Source organism: Heteronotia binoei, chromosome 2 (genome assembly GCF_032191835.1).
Source record: "Heteronotia binoei isolate CCM8104 ecotype False Entrance Well chromosome 2, APGP_CSIRO_Hbin_v1, whole genome shotgun sequence".
Classification (NCBI taxonomy): domain Eukaryota; kingdom Metazoa; phylum Chordata; class Lepidosauria; order Squamata; family Gekkonidae; genus Heteronotia; species Heteronotia binoei.
In genome coordinates, this window is record NC_083224.1 from 13,550,728 (window position 1) to 13,567,471 (window position 16,744).

The 16,744-nt window shown below is 52.8% G+C and overlaps 1 protein-coding gene and 1 non-coding gene across 2 annotated transcripts in view; both read left to right on the top strand.

The window, feature by feature from the left end:
• Positions 1–10,439: 10,439 nt before the first annotated feature.
• TRNAE-CUC (transfer RNA glutamic acid (anticodon CUC)) lies at positions 10,440–10,511 on the top strand. The gene has a single exon. It is a non-coding gene; the product is annotated as a tRNA-Glu (tRNA).
• A 1,895-nt stretch (positions 10,512–12,406) lies between these two features.
• Positions 12,407–16,744, top strand: part of DNAJC5 (DnaJ heat shock protein family (Hsp40) member C5) — a 188,003-nt gene continuing 183,665 nt past the window's right edge. The window contains exon 1 of the mRNA XM_060230594.1: positions 12,407–12,596. The gene's annotated coding sequence lies outside the window, so the exon portion shown is untranslated. The remainder of the gene's footprint in view (positions 12,597–16,744) is intronic.

Consider the following 16,744-nt stretch of genomic DNA (forward strand, 5'->3'; position numbering starts at 1 on the left):
TGTAGAGTTTTCCAGGCAAGAGGTAGTTTGCCCTTGCCAGCCTCTGCGTAGCAACCCTGGGCTTCCTTGGTGGTCTCTCATCTGAATACTGACCAGAGCCAACGCTGCTTAGCTTCTGAGATCAGACTCGATCAGTCAGGGGGCGGTTTTGTAGAAAAATAGGTGGTGGAGCTCATTAGCGTAACTCATTAACATACGCCGCCACCCCCTCCCCACCAACCAAAAGCAACCTGATGCAAGAAAGGAGAGCCCCGGATGAGTGAGGCCTGCTTGGGCTGGCTAGAGATCCAGCCAGCCCAAGCAGGCCTCGCTCGCCTGGGGCTCTCCTTGGCCACCTCACCCATACAGTCAAAAGGCCAGCAAGCCACCCACCGCCCAGAATCACATAAGAAGTGGAGGAAGGGTGGTGCGGGCTTCTCCAGGGGTTAATGAGGGCTGCTGGGGGGTGTGGCAAAGCCCCTGTTGGCTGGCTGGCTGGCTGCCCGGCTGCCCGCTCTCCTAATCCAGGGATGGTTATGCAGCTGCACCTGCTATTCAATGGACAGAGTAGGTGGGGAGGAAGAGGGGGAACTGTCAGAAAGGCTGTAAGCCAAAATGCCCTCAAAACGAGGTTGGGGAATTGTCAAGTGGGCACCTGGCTTAATCAGGATCTTTTTACCTATGTATACAGGATACACGTCCAGAAATTAATGCTTAAATTTACCAAGGACTCTAATTAAGTAAAACAATTACAATTTATTCCAGAAAAAAATATAGAACTCACATACAAGGCAAAGTGCTCATGAAACATACATACAGTCCTAAGAAAAATAGAGAGAGATATAGAGACAACACATGGATAGACAAACAGGGTGATAATTACCAATCGTAGCCTTCAAGGAAGGCTCCAATGGCGACGAAAGAGGATGGGGGAAATGGGACCCTCAACTGTGGCCAGAATCGGGGATGGATCTAGACAGCGGAACTGGGGTACTGCTAGATGCACATGTGTGGGGAGTTGGGTCAGAGGTTATAAGGACTACCTTGAACCCTCAGGGGATGGGAGGTACGGGGGTGGATGACAGGTGGTCAGCTGGTACACGACCTCAGAAAAGTGGAGGCTCTGTAGTGACCATAAGGGCTGGACTTGTGCAGTAGCCAATAGCCAGTTAATTGGCGACCCCTGATTGGATGCTCATAGCTAGCCAATGAGCAGGCTTGGCCTTAGTTACCTGATTGGATGTCCAGGTAACAATGGGCCAAGGGGGAGGCTCCAGGATGACAGTTGGGGAAAAGAACGGGGGAAATTACTGGGTGGAGGTGTGCTTAAGACTATTAAACTTATCTAAAATGGTGGCAATAGATGGCCAAATTGCTACCTAAGGTAACACCCGGTTTACACAAAGGAACTTGGCTCGCTGAAGATGGTCTTCCTCTTCTTCAGTCTTCTTCTCAGCTCCAATCTTTGTCCTAAGTTCTGTAGGACAAAGGCTTAGGCGGTCCGGCAGGATCCACGAATAGATAAGCTTGATGGCCTCATGGATGGGGGACATCTGTTGAGTATGTGAGCCTCCCGCTTCGCTGAAATGGAGTCTTGGTACTGCAGGAAGATAGCTGATGGTGTTAGCTCCCAAAGTGGATTCTATGGTCAAGGCTGAAAACCGCGTGGCCTGGATAGTTCCTGGCTGTGCAACTTCGTCCGCTCCAACGATAGAGATGGTGTTCGCCGGACGCGACTGGAAACCATCTGTTCTGGCTGGCACTCCTCCAGAAACATGGGAGTGCTGCTTTAGCATTGTGGCTATTAGTACTCATGAGTCCTTTCCTGTTTGGCAACCAAACCCACGTTTCTCCTAGCAGATGTGTGTGAGTTCAGTCTCCAGGCACCCTAGCCACCAGGCGGGTGACTACGATGTTCTGAATATTAGGGGTGCTTTCTTACAAGGTTCAGGAGCTGCGCTCCTGTGAGCTCCTGCTGAATTCAAGGCCTGAGTCTAGCCTGGGCCACCCAAGTCAGAGTTTCACCCATTAGATATTACAGGGGTGGCCAATGGTAGCTCTCCAGATGTCTTTTGCCTACAACTCCCATCAGCCCCAGCCAGCATGGCTGATGGCTGGGGCTGATGGGAGTTGTAGGCAAAAGACATCCGGAGAGCTACCGCTAGCCACCCTGATGATATTAGTAGGATGCAGAATGGAATGTGTCTTGGCAATCCTTTGGCACTTCAGACAAAGCCCTGGATGGTTAGAATGAACAGATTCCCACAGCTCTGTGCCGTTATTCTGCCTGCTAAGCTGTTACTCAGGCGACACGCTACATATCTTCATGCACAAGGCTACCTTATACCAGGGGTGGCCAATGGTAGCTCTCCAGATGTTTTTTTTTTGCCTACAACTCCCATCAGCCCCAGTCATCAGCCATGCTGGGTGGAGCTGATAGGAGTTGTAGGCAAAAAACATCTGGAGAGCTACTGTTGGCCACTCCTGCCTTATACTGAATCAGACCCTCGGTCCATCAGGTCAGTATTGCCTACTCAGACTGGCAGCCGCTCTCCAGGGTCTCAGGCTCTTTCCCATTGCCTACTGCCTGGTCCTTTTCAACTGGAGATGCCAGGGATTAAACTTGGGACTTTCTGCACGCCAAGGGGAGGCCTTCTACCACTGAGCCTCGGCCGCTCCTCTTCCCTCAAATCCAATAATAATTTGGGGGAGTGGCATTTTCACAAGAAGAAGATACTGGATTTATATCCCGCCCTATACTCTGAATCTCAGAGTCTCAGAGCTGGTCACAATCTCCTTTTACCTTCCCCCCCCACACACACACACATACCACAACAGACAACCCTGTGAGGTGGATGGGACTGAGAGAGCTCTCACAGCAGTTGCCCTTCAAGGACAACCTCTGCCAGAGCTACGCTGACCCAAGGCCATTCCAGCAGGGTGCAAGGGGAGGAGTGGGGAATCAAACCTGGTTCTCCCAGGTAAGAGTCCGTGAACCACTGCACCAAACTGGCTCCTCCTCTTGTAGAAAGCGGCTCACAGTGAAATCACAGCTGATTTATGGTAACCCTATGGGATTTTCAAGGCAAGGGGTGCTTAGAAGAGGTTTGCCATTGCCTTCCTCTGCGTAGCGACCCCGAATTTCTTTGGTGGTTTCCCATCCAAATACCAGCACAGACCAACCCTGCTAACTTTCTGAGATCTGACGAGATCATGCTAGCCCAGGCAACCCAGATCTAGGTTAATCCCCCTTGCGGCTTACTAACTTTTAACATGTATTGCTGTGTGTCGTCTCTGTGAGAACAACTCTCTTGCATTGCGTTCCCACTAGAGTGGAGCATTCTTCTTCAGCTTAAAAATCCTACAAATCCTGCTCATTGGCAGCCAAAGATTCCTTTTCATCCGCAATTTCTATTTTACCTTTTAGTCTCCTTCCTTAGAGGATTTTAAGCAGAGGCTGGAGGGCCATCTGACGGCCATGAGGATCCTGTGAATTTAAAGGTAAAGGTAGTCCCCTGTGCAAGCACCAGTTGTTTCGACTCTGGGTGACGTTGCTTTCACGACATTCTCACGGCAGACTTTTGACGGGGTGGTTTGCCCTCACCTTCCCCAGTCGTCTACACTTTCCCCTCAGCAAACTGGGTCCTCATTTGACTGACCTCGGAAGGATGGGAGGCTGAGTCGACCTGGGGCCGGCTACCTGAACCAGCTTCCGCCGGATCGAACTCAGATTGTGAGCAGAGCTTAGGACTGCAATACTGCAGCTTACCACTCTGCCACAGGGCTCTGTGAATTCAGGGGGAGGTATTTGTGAATTTCCTGCATTGTGCAAGGGGTTGATGACCCTGGAGGTCCCTTCCAACTCTAGGATTCTTGCAGAGAACTCGGAGGTTTGCTTTATTGGGTAAGTCCTTCCAGAACCGAGATTGTCATTCAGCACCTGCAAGCGTCCCCCTTGCGTAAGCAAGGAGGCAGATGGAAGGATGAATCCTTCTGCTTGCTCGCATGGGCTGAGTCACTCCCTCATGCTTGGCTCCACCTGTCGGGTTCCTGAATCGACTGAGGTCTGAATCATTCCTCCAGCGTTGTAATTTGATTGTACGTGGGCTGCTGTCTGGTATGTTCATGTCAATAAAACTGGAACATTTTTTTGGGGGGGGGCGGGATGCTGGGGAGTGAAGAAGGCCAGAAAATAAAGTTATAACTCAAAATTGTTACCAGGAGTAGGGTTGCCAGCCTCCAGGTATATCCTGGAGATCTCACAGAATCAACAGGCTTGGAAGGGCTCTCGAGGGTCATCTAGTCCAACCCCCTGCATTGTTCACAAAAGCCTCCCCCTAAATTTACAGGATCCTCATTGCTGTCAGATGGCCATCTCTCTCTCATCTCTCTCTCTCTACTCTCGGCTTGGCTTCGCAAACGAAGATTTAAGAAGGGTGCAATAGTCCACGTCTGCCATGGCCATCTAGCCTCAGTTTAAAAACCTCCAAGGAAGGAGAGCCCTCCACCTCCTGAGAAGCCTGTTCCACTGAGGAACCGCTCTAAACTCACAAATACCTCTCCCTAAATTCACAGATCTTCATTGCTGTCAGAATGGCCATCTAGCCTCTTGTGAAAAAACCTCCAAGGATGAGAGCCCACCACCATCCCGAGGAAGCCTTTTCCACGAGGAATCACTCTAAACTCACAGATACCTCCTCCTACATTCACAGGATCCTCATTGCTGTCAGATGGCCATCTAGCTTCTGTTTAAAAACCTCCAAGAAGGTAAGCCCACACCACCCCAAGGAGAGAAGCCTGTTCCACTGAGGACCGCTCTGTCAGGAAGTTCTTCCTAATGTTGAGCTGGAAAACTCTTCTGATTTAATTTCAACCCGTTGGTTCTGGTCCTACCTTCTGGGCCACAGAAAACAATTCCACACCATCCTGCTTTTACACCATCTCCTGCTTTTACAACTGATCTCCAGCTGGCAGAGATCAGCTCCCCTGGAGAAGATGGATTATTGAAGGGTGGGCTCAGTGGCCTGTGCCTGCTGAGGCCCCTCCCCTCCCCAAATCCCGCCCTCCTGCATCCACCTACCCCAAAGTCTACAAAGTGTGAGTCAGAGGCTAAAAAACTGTGAGCTAGCTCACACTAACACAGCTTCGAGCAAACCCTCCATCAGTGGGGGTTAGATAAAAATATGGAACAGAGGTCCATCAGTGGCTATTAGCCACAGTGTGTGTTTGTGTGTGTGTATATATATATGTGTGTGTGTGTGTGTGTGTTTTGGCCACTGTGTGACACAGAGTGTTGGACTGGATGGGCCATTGGTCTGATCCAACATGGCTTCTTTTATGTTCTTCTGTGACACAGGGTGTTGGACTGGAGGGCCATTGCCTGATCCAACATGGCTTCTCTTATGTTCTTATATTGGCCACTGTCTGTGTGACACAGAGTGTTGGACTGGATGGGCCATTGTCTGATCCAACATGGCTTCTCTTATGTGACACAGAGCATTGGTCTGGATGGGCCATTGGCCTGATCCAACATGGCTTCTCTTATGTTCTTATATTGGCCACTGTGTGACACAGAGTGTTGGACTGGATGGGCCATTGGTTTGATCCAACATGGCTTCTTTTATGTTCTTCTGTGACACAGGTGTTGGACTGGATGGGCCATTGGCCTGATCCAACATAGCTTCTCTTAAGTTCTTATATTGGCCACTGTGTGACACAGAGTGTTTGGACTGGATGGGCCATTGGTCTGATCCAGCATGCTTCTCTTATGTTCTTCTGTGACACAGTGTTGGACTGGATGGGCCATTGGCCTGATCCAACATGGCTTCTCTTGTGTTCTTATATTGGGCCACTGTGTGACACAGAGTGTTGGATTGGATGGGCCATTGGTCTGATCCAACATGGCTTCTCTTATGTTCTTATGTGACACAGAGTGTTGGACTGGATGGGCCATTGGTCTGATCCAGCATGGCTTCTCTTATGTTCTTCTGTGACACAGTGTTGGACTGGATGGGCCATTGCCTGATCCAAACATGGCTTCTCTTGTGTTCTTATATTGGCCACTGTGTGACACAGAGTGTTGGATTTGATGGCCATTGGTCTGATCCAACATGGCTTTCTCTTATGTTCTTATGTGACACAGAGTGTTGGACTGGATGGACCATTGGCCCTAATCCAACATGGCTCCTCTTATGTTCTTATGTTCACTGCCTGCCACAAATTTTGTCTGATGAAGTCTGCTTAGAGCATACGAAAGCTTCCATTCTGAATGAAACTTAGTTGGTCTTAAAGATGCACTTGTCTACTGCTTTGTTCTATTGCCACAAATTTTGTTAAGTCTTTAAGGTTCTACTGGCCTCTTATTTTTCCCCTACAGTTGCTGCATTGTTTGCTGCTGATGTAATACCATTTTTCTGCATTATATCTATAGGCAATCTACTATACTATGCTTATTCACAGTACTGTAGTCTTAGTCCTAGTACATTGTTTATTGGATGTTGGCAGGGTTGCCAACCTCCTGGCAGGGCCTGTAGAATTATCCCAGAATGACCAGTGATTTCCAGAGACCACAGAGTTCCATTCTCCTGGAAGAAATGGCAGCTTTGGAGGGTGGACTCCATGGTTCCCTCTAAGCTGAGTTAGTGTGAGCTGCCTCACAGTTTTATGGCCCCAGAGCAAACTAACTGATGCAGTAGTCACAACTTTAATTATTATTATTACTATTATTATTTATTAAATTTTATTTGTATCCTAACCCTCCCCGCCTAGGCAGGCTCAGTAGCCAGTAGCTAATGCCAATAGCTCACAAAGTAGTATTTTTGCTCACAAGACACCACAGCTGAGAGCAGGGGTGTCAAACTAAGTTGTTATGAGGGCCGGATCTGACAAATGAGGCCTTGTTGGGCTGGGCTGGACTGGGTCGTGTTGGACCGGGCTGCGTGTGAATCTATTTAAGATTAGGTAGCAGAGATATAAACTTTTTTTTTTTGCCGTTTCCAATATTTATTGATCAATAAATACACAACACATAACAGACAAAAACAAACAAGAAAAAAAGAACAAACAGATAACAAAAATATAAGATTCCATGAAACAATCAAACCTCCATCACCACCCCTCCAACCACTCTCCCATCCATACAAGCAGAGATATAAACTTTTTAAAAGACACAAACACAACTAAAGATTTTTTTTAAACTTAAAACATGCTTAAAACGTGAGCACTTGTTGGTCTGTGAAAGGTGCTTTCTTTGTATTTCTCCCATGGGATCCAGGGAAGTGGGCAAAGGAAGCTCTGGCTCTTTCCTTCCTTCCCCAGGGGATCAGGAGGGGGAGGAGCCTCAACCAATGAGAAAATCAAGGTTTTGCTCTGTAGCTCCTGTGCAATTGAGCAAGCCTGGCAAATCAAGTTGAGATGCAGAAGGAAGCAAGAGAGAGGGAGAAGGAAGCAGACAGGAGCCAATTGCTCAGAAGCCTGATAGGAGCCCTCCAGGGGTCTGATTCGGCCCCTGGGCCACATGTTTGCCATCCTGGGCTTATAGGGGGTATTGAACTGGACTCTATGGCATCATACCTGGCTGAGGTCTCTCCCCTCCCCAAAGTACACCCTCCCCAAATCTCCAGGAATCTCCCGACCTGGAGATGGCAACCCATCAGACATCCCTTCCTGCAGGTGGACTCCATGGTATTATACCCAGCCGAGGTCTCTCCCCTCCCAAAGTACACCCCAGGCCCCCAAAATCACAAGGAATCTCCCAACCTGGAGTTGGCAACCAGAGTCAGACGTCTCTTCCCGCGGACTGTCTCCATTCGTGCGGCGTAATCCGCTTTGAGCTTTCTCCGTCCCTAATCCGTTCTCGACGTGGTTGACGGTACGTCGTTAGACCGTTTTCTTCTTTGTGTGGTTTTCTAAGGTTGCCTAAATTCTGAATTTGCACTGAATACAGCATTTTTGATTGCGTCGTTTTACTATTTGGTAATCTACCTTCAGGTTCCGCCCCGCCCCAAGAAATGGGAACCTATACCTTAAGCAAAGAAACAGTACACGTGGCGACTTGGAGCATTAAAAAAAAGAAAAAGCTTGACATAAATGCTCAAGAACGAAGTAGGAGTCAAGTACCACCTTTAAGACAAAGAAAGTTTTATTCATTAAGACCAACAAAGTTTTATTCAGAATGTAAGCTTTTGTGTGCATGCGCACTTCTTCAGACGAGGGGCAGAAATTACGGTTGACAAATCCAATTCAAGAAATATCTGGGGATTTTGGGGGTGGAGCCAGGAGACATTGGGGGTGGAGCCAGGAGCAAGTTTGTGACAAGCATGATTGAACTCCAAAGGGAGTTCTGGCCATCACATTTAAAGGGGACCGCACCCCTTTTAAATGCCTTCCTCTATTGGAAATAATGGATAAGGGCATCTTTTGGGGGGCTCATAGAATTGAACCCCTTGGGTCTAATCCTTTCGAAACTTGGAGGGTATTTTGGGGGAAGGCACGGGATGTTATGCTGCAAATTTGGTGCCTCTACCTCAAAAAACAGCCCCCCCCCAGAGCACCAGATACCCGCGGATCAGTTCTCCATTATACCCTATGGGAATCGATCTCAGTAGGGAATAATGAGTGCCCAGCAGACATTTCCTTCCCCCCCGCTTTGTGATGATCCTGAAGCGGGGGGGGGGGACCCTCCAAACCGGGGGATCCCCTGTCCCCACCTGGGGATTGGCAGCCCCAGCCGAAATACATGTAGTTGGTGGGTTAAGAGTGGAAACTGATACAACGTTAGGCTCAAATGGCGAAATAGTGTAATAAATTGGAAGACCATTTGATCAGGATAGCAATAAAAGGTAATAAACGTTGCCTGTTAATTGTGTTGCTGCAAACCTAGGTCAAACAAAAGGACATGTATTTCCTAGTTCTTGTCCACCTAATTTACTTTTTTAACATCATTCTATACATCATAAACATCATTCCAGTTTGCCATTAGAAAAAAAATAATACATACAATGAAAATGGGTTGAATATATGTAATGAGATAAAGAGCGGCTTGACTCCTGCTTTGTTCTACCGCTTCAGACCAACACGGCTGATCGTCGTTGCGTGAAATCCCGGCGACCATTACAAGGATATGGGAGGAGGCTTAAAGTAAAGTCGCTGTTAAGGGGAAAATCTGGATTCTTTAATCTGTAGCTAGAAACAAAGGCGCCCTGCTTTTCAATTTAAAGCATAGCTGTTTGGGCAATACATGTCATTACTGGCGTTGCCAACCTCCAGGTAGTGTCTGGAGATGTCATGGGATTCCAACTGATCTCCAGGCGGAAGAGATCCGTTCCCCCTAGAGTTGCCAATCCCCAGCTGGGGGCAGGGGATCCCCCGGTTTGGAGGCCCTCCCCACCGCTTCAGGGTCGTCAGAAAGCGGGTCGGGGGGAGGGAAATATCTGCTGGGCACTTTGTTATTCCCTGTGAGAGGGATTCCTCATAGAGTATAATGGAGAATTGATCTAGGGGTTATCTGGGGCTCTAGGAGAGCTGTTTTTTGAGCTAGAGGCACGCAATTTTCAGCATAGCATCCAGTAGCTCTTCTCAAAACACCCTCCAAGTTTCAAAAAGATTGGACAAGTGAATCCAGTTCTATGACCCCCAAGAGAAGGTGGCCCTATCCTTTATTATTTCCAATGGAGGGAAGGCATTTTAAAAGGTGTGTGGTCCCTTTAAATGTGATGGCCGGAACTCCATTTGGAGTTCAATTATGCTTGTCACAACCTTGCTCCTGGCTCCACCCCCAATGTATCCTGGCTCTACCCCCAAAGTGTCCTGGCTCCACCCCCGAAGTCCCCAGAAATTTCTTGAATTGGACCTGGCAACCCTAATGTTAGGGGGAAAGCTGGATTCTTTAATCTGTAGTTAGAAGAAAAACGCCCTACTCTTCATTTTAAAGCATCGCTGTTTGGGTAATGCATGCCATTGCTGGCGTTGCCAACCTCCAGGTGGTGGCTGGAGATGTCATGAGATTCCAGCTGCTCTCCAAGCGGCAGAGATCAGTTCCTCCGGGTGAGAAATGGCTGCTTTGGAGGGCGGAGACTACGGCATTAGACTCCGCTGAAGCCCCTCCCCCTCTTCAAATCCTCTCCTCCCCCAAACCTCCGGATATTTCCTAATCCAGGGTCGGCATCCCTAGCCATTCCGAATAATGTCAATATTGAGTGTTTTAGATTTATAAAGACGCCAAGTTAATTGCATACGATTCAGCTTGTCGTTTTAGACAGACAGGAAAAGAAATGCTCTTCCAGGTTCGCACGAGCCTTTCGGCTCTTCCAATGGGAGGACGAAACGCAGAACAGAATCGTTTTCTAGAAGAGTGCACTTGCAAAACACGACTCCAAAGCAAGTGTGTGTATGTGTGTGTGAAAAAAAAAAGGTGGGTCTTGCTGAAAGATAAGCAGGAAAGGCAGCTCTCTTTGCAGCCTTCCCTGGTGGTCTAGTGGTTAGGATTCGGCGCTCTCACCGCCGCGGCCCGGGTTCGATTCCCGGTCAGGGAACATAATTTTTATTTCTCAGCGAGAGTTTTTAAATTGCATTTCCTCTCATTTTGAGACTACCTGGAAGTGCGGGGCCTTCCCCCCGTGGTCGCGAAGTGTTTGGCGCAATGGGATCTTTTTAGGGCCTTTTGCACCCCCTTCTCTCCCCCCCCCCCCTCCCCGGTTTCTTGTGCAGCGGCTCCCAAGAGTCTCGCGAAGGCATCGACGGCTAAGACCCAGAGCTCGCTGCCTTGGCCGTAAGTGTGTGCGTTTGGGGGGGGGGGGGAGGGAAGGGGCGGGGGGGGCGATTGCATAGGCCCCGCGTCTTATTTGCACCGCCTGCCAGGCCTTGGAAGGCAGCCTCCGTGTGCTGCAGAGGCTGGCTACCGCCCCCCCCCCCCATGGCGATGGCGCTATGGGTCAGGCAAGCCCCCTGCAGAAGGAGGATCCGCTCGCCGTTCCGGTGCTTGGGGGGGGGGGGAATGCATCACACGCGCACGCACCCCGCTGTACAAACGCTCACGACCCCCCCCCCCATCAGAAAAGGGCCATGGCGGGGGATAGGGTTGCCGATCCCCAGGTGGGGGCAGGGGATCCCCCGGTTTGGAGGCCCTCCCCCGTTTCGGGGTCATCCGAAAGCGGGGGAGGGAGGAGGGAAATGTCTGCTGGGCACTCCATTGTTCCCTATGGAGTATCTGGGGCTCGGGGGGGCTGTTTTTTTTTTTTTTGAGGCAAAGGCACCAAATTTTCAGCATCGCATTCAGTGCCTCTCCTCAAAAGACCCCCCCAGGTTTCAAAAAGATTGGACCAGGGGTGTCCAGTTCTCTGATCCCCCAAAGAAAGTGCCCCTATCCATTATTTCCAATGGAAGGAAGACATTGAAAAGGCGTGCGATCCCTTTATATGTGATGACCGGCACTCCCTTCGGAGCTCAATTGTGCTTGTCACACCCTTGCTCCCGGCTCCACCCCCAAAGTCTCCCGGCTCCACCCCCAAAGTCCCCAGATATTTTTTGAATTGGACTTGGCAACCTTACGGGGGGGGCCTTGGAACTCCAGTTGCGTCTCTTCGGAAGCAAGTTCGGGGGGGTGGGGAGGAGATTTGCATGGATCCATGGCCAGGATTCCGGCCGGGGCTGGGATTTCCACTACCCCACCCCCACCCCCGCCAGTGCACTAGTGTGGGTGCGCGTCTCCGTCTATATGCGTTCGTCCCTCTCTCCATTCCGGCGCAGGCGACGCTTCCCTGGGGGCAAAGTGCAGGAGCAGAAACTGAAACCCCCTCGTGGATTGCAACGGGAAGGGGGGGAGAGAGGCAAGAGGAGAAGCGAAAACGGATCGATATATTTGTAAAAAAATAATTTATTCCATGCCTTTCTTTACACATTCTCGGAGAACTTCTCGGCATCGCGCGTCCGGCGCCTACGCACTGGCGCTCCTGTTGCCCTCTGTCGCATTTCTCTCTGCTGCAGTCGCGCACACACTAATTAATCCACTTTCCAATTGGATTTTGCCCGGTCGCGCAGCAAAATCTCGTTCGAAAGTGCCCTGAAAGTGGATTCTTTAGTGTGTGCGACAGCAGCCTCTCCCCCGCCTGGACCGAACTGGATTTCCTTTGCAAAAGACCCAGGTGGATTCTCGCGTTCGACATCGCAAGGCAGAGGCGCGCATGCGCAACGGGCCGACCCGCAAAAGACCCGGTGGATTCTCGCGTTCGGCATCGCAAGGCAGAGGCGCGCGTGCGCGAGTGGCCGGCCGGCGCATGCCCGCTTGCCTCGTCTGCCCGAGCCGGCTATCGGGGAGGGGAAGAGAGAGCGAGAGCGAAGGAGAGACAGCGCGTGCGCGAGGTTCGCATCCTCGGCTGCGCGCCCCGAGAGAGCGCGCGCCCCCCTCGCCGCCGCCGGGAGCGCGCACGCCGCTCCGGTCTGGGCTCGTGCACCCGCCTCCTCCCGGCCGCCTCAGCTGCGCTCTCGTCGGTGCTGCCGCCGGCCTCCCTCCCTCCCTCCCTCCGCGCCTCTTCTCCCCGCGCCCTTCGCCGTCCTCCCTTCGCCGGCGGGTGTGTCCCCGGGGGAGCGGCGCGGGATCCGCCCCGAGGCGGCTGCGCCAGGTGAGGCCCCGTCAGGCCCACAAGGCGGGGGGGGGAGGGGCTGCGGTGCATCTCGAGGAGGGGCGGGGGGATGCGGGCGGGGAAGACGGGGGGCTGAGAAGATGAACTGAATGGGGGAAGGGGTGGGGGGCAAGGAGAGGCGGGGTAGGGGCTTCAGGGGAGGGGGAAGAAGAGAAGGTGGGGTCTTGAATGAGGGGAAGGGGAGATATGGGGTAGGGGCTTCAGGGGAGGGGGAAGAAGAGAAGGTGAGGTCTTGAATGAGGGGAAGGGGAGATATGGGGTGGGGGGCTTCAGGGGAGGGGGAAGAAGAGAAGGTGAGGTCTTGAATGAGGGGGAGGGGAGATATGGGGTGGGGGCTTCAGGGGAGGGGGAAGAAGAGAAGGTGAGGTCTTGAATGAGGGGAAGGGGAGATATGGGGTGGGGGGCTTCAGGGGAGGGGGAAGAAGAGAAGGTGAGGTCTTGAATGAGGGGGAGGGGAGATATGGGGTGGGGGGCAAGGAGAGGAGGGGAAGGGGCTTCAGGGGAGGGGGAAGAAGAGAAGGTGGGGTCTTGAATGAGGGGAAGGGGAGATATGGGGTGGGGGGCTTCAGGGGAGGGGGAAGAAGAGAAGGTGAGGTCTTGAATGAGGGGGAGGGGAGATATGGGGTGGGGGGCAAGGAGAGGAGGGGAAGGGGCTTCAGGGGAGGGGGAAGAAGAGAAGATGAGGTCTTGAATGAGGGGAAGGGGAGATATGAGGTGGGGGGCAAGAAGAGGAGGGGAAGGGGCTTCAGGGGAGGGGGAAGAAGAGAAGGTGGGGTCTTGAATGAGGGGAAGGGGAGATGTGGGGTGGGGGCTTCAGGGGAGGGGGAAGAAGAGAAGGTGAGGTCTTGAATGAGGGGGAGGGGAGATATGGGGTGGGGGGCAAGGAGAGGAGGGGAAGGGGCTTCAGGGGAGGGGGAAGAAGAGAAGATGAGGTCTTGAATGAGGGGAAGGGGAGATATGAGGTGGGGGGCAAGAAGAGGAGGGGAAGGGGCTTCAGGGGAGGGGGAAGAAGAGAAGGTGGGGTCTTGAATGAGGGGAAGGGGAGATGTGGGGTGGGGGCTTCAGGGGAGGGGGAAGAAGAGAAGGTGAGGTCTTGAATGAGGGGAAGGGGAGATATGGGGTGGGGGCTTCAGGGGAGGGGGAAGAAGAGAAGGTGAGGTCTTGAATGAGGGGGAGGAGAGATATGGGGTAGGGGCAAGGAGAGGAGGGGAAGGGGCTTCAGGGGAGGGGGAAGAAGAGAAGGTGAGGTCTTGAATGAGAGGAAGGGGAGATATGGGGTGGGGGGCAAGGAGAGGAAGGGGAGGGGCTTCAGGGGAGGGGGATGAAGAGAAGATGAGGTCTTGAATGAGGGGAAGGGGAGATATGAGGGGGGGCAAGAAGAGGAGGGGAAGGGGCTTCAGGGGAGGGGGAAGAAGAGAAGGTGGGGTCTTGAATGAGGGGAAGGGGAGATATGGGGTAGGGGCTTCAGGGGAGGGGGAAGAAGAGAAGGTGAGGTCTTGAATGAGGGGGAGGGGAGATATGGGGTGGGGGGCTTCAGGGGAAGGGGAAGAAGAGAAGGTGAGGTCTTGAATGAGGGGAAGGGGAGATATGGGGTGGGGGCTTCAGGGGAGGGGGAAGAAGAGAAGGTGGGGTCTTGAATGAGGGGAAGGGGAGATATGGGGTGGGGGGCTTCAGGGGAGGGGGAAGAAGAGAAGGTGAGGTCTTGAATGAGGGGAAGGGGAGATATGGGGTGGGGGCTTCAGGGGAGGGGGAAGAAGAGAAGGTGAGGTCTTGAATGAGGGGAAGGGGAGATATGGGGTGGGGGGCTTCAGGGGAGGGGGAAGAAGAGAAGGTGAGGTCTTGAATGAGGGGGAGGGGAGATATGGGGTGGGGGGCAAGGAGAGGAGGGGAAGGGGCTTCAGGGGAGGGGGAAGAAGAGAAGGGGAGATATGGGGTGGGGAGCAAGGAGAGGAAGGGGAGGGGCTTCAGGGGAGGGGAATGAGGGGAAGGGGAGATATAGGGTCGGAGGGCAAGGAGAGGAGAGAGAGGGGCTTCAGGGGAGGGCGATGAAGAGAAGCTGAGGTCTTGAATGAGGGGAAGGGGAGATATGGGGTGGGGGGCAAGGGGCTTCAGGGGAGGGGGATGAGGAGAAGGTGAGGTCTTGAATGAGGGGAAGGGGAGATATGGGGTGGGGGCAAGGAGAGGAGGGGAAGGGGCTTCAGGGGGGGAATGAGGGGAAGGGGAGATATGGGGTGGGGAGCAAGGAGAGGAAGGGGAGGGGCTTCAGGGGAGGGGAATGAGGGGAAGGGGAGATATAGGGTCGGAGGGCAAGGAGAGGAGGGAGAGGGGCTTCAGGGGAGGGCGATGAAGAGAAGCTGAGGTCTTGAATGAGGGGAAGGGGAGATATGGGGTGGGGGGGGCAAGGGGCTTCAGGGGAGGGGGATGAGGAGAAGGTGAGCTCTTGAATGAGGGGAAGGGGAGATATGGGGTGGGGAGCAAGGAAAGGAGGGGAAGGGCTTCAGGGGAGGGGGATGAGGAGAAGGTGGGCTCTTGAATGAGAGGAAGGGGAGATATGGGGTGGGGAGCAAGGAGAGGAAGGGGAGGGGCTTCAGGGGAGGGGGATGAAGAGAAGATGAGGTCTTGAATGAGGGGAAGGGGAGATATGGGGTTAGGGGCAAGGTGAGGAGGGGGATGAGGAGAAGGTGGGGTCTTGAATGGGGGGAAGGCAAGATATGGGGTGAGGGGCAAGGAGAGGAGGGGAAGGGGCTTCAGGGGAGGGGGATGAGGAGAAGGTGAGGTCTTGAATGAGGGGAAGGAGGGAAGGACTGTGGGGGCTTCAGTGGGGGGCTAAGAAGGTCTTGAATGGGGGAAAGGTGGTATAGGGTGGGGGCAAGGAGGAGGGGGGTTGAGGGGCTTCAGTGAAGAACTGAGAAAAATATGAGGTCTTGAATAAGGGAAAAGGGGAGATATGGGGTGGGGGCAAGGAGGATTTGGAAGGGCTCGGGAGCTTCAGGAGAGGGGGGTTGAGGAGAACGTGAGGTCTTGATTGGGGGCAAGGGGAGATGGGTGGGGGCAAGGAAAAGATGGGGAGGGGCTGGGGGGCTTCAGGGGAGGGGGGCTGAGGAGAAGGTGAAGCGCTGAATGGGGGAAGGGGAAATGTAGGAGAGGGGCAAGAAGAGGGATTTTTTGAGTTTCAGTGGAGGGGGGGAAGGGGGAGATATGGCGTGGGGGGCAAGAAGAGGATGGGGAAGGACTGTGAGGGCTTCAGTGGGGGGGGCTGAGAAGAAGATAAGGAATGGGAGGATATGGGGTGGGGGGCAAGAAGAGGACAGGGAAGGATTGTGGGGGCTTCAGACTGAGAAGATGAGGTCTTGAATGGGGGAAAGGGGAGATATGGGGTGGGGCAAGAAGAGTATTGGGGAGGGAAGTGTTGGGGTTTCAATGGAGGGTAGTTGAGAAGATGAGATGTTGGAGGTGAGAACTGGAGCAGTTGAGAGGCAAGTAGGGGGTTGGGGTTGGGCCGTGTTGGGGTTCCAGTACAGAGAGGGCTGGACTGATGGGGGGGGTGAGGGGGGGTCTAAGAAGCAGCAGGGAGGTGGAAGTAGGAGGGTAAGGTTGTAAGGAGGGGTTGCTGGAATGCAGTGGGGCATAGTATGCGGGGCCGACAAGACCCAGGGCTTTTTTTGTAGCAGGAACTCCTTTGCATGTTAGGCCACACCCCCTGATGTAGCCAATCCTCCAAGGGCTTACAGGGCCTACTGTAAGCTCCAGGGGTGTGTGCCCTAATATGCAAAGGGGGAAAGTGATGCTGTGTTGGGGGGGGGGGGGGGGATGAAGCAAGGATGAGGCCTCGATGCATCATCTGGAAATGGGGATTAGCATTATTGTGGGCTGAACGTTTCATGTGGGAAAAGGGTGGCGGTAGTTCTGGGAACCTTCAGAACGGGTGGGGGGGAGAGAACATCTTCCTATCCCTTTACCGGCGTGCAAGGGAAGAGCCATTATCGTTTGGATGTGGCTCTGTGTTTCTCCCTCTTAACGCAATCGCAGCGCAATCCTTAGCAGACTTGGCCCATTCTAAATCCATTTAATTCAGCGGGCTTTGAAGGATGGCTGTGAATGCCTTGTGTTAAACATTTGCGGATGAT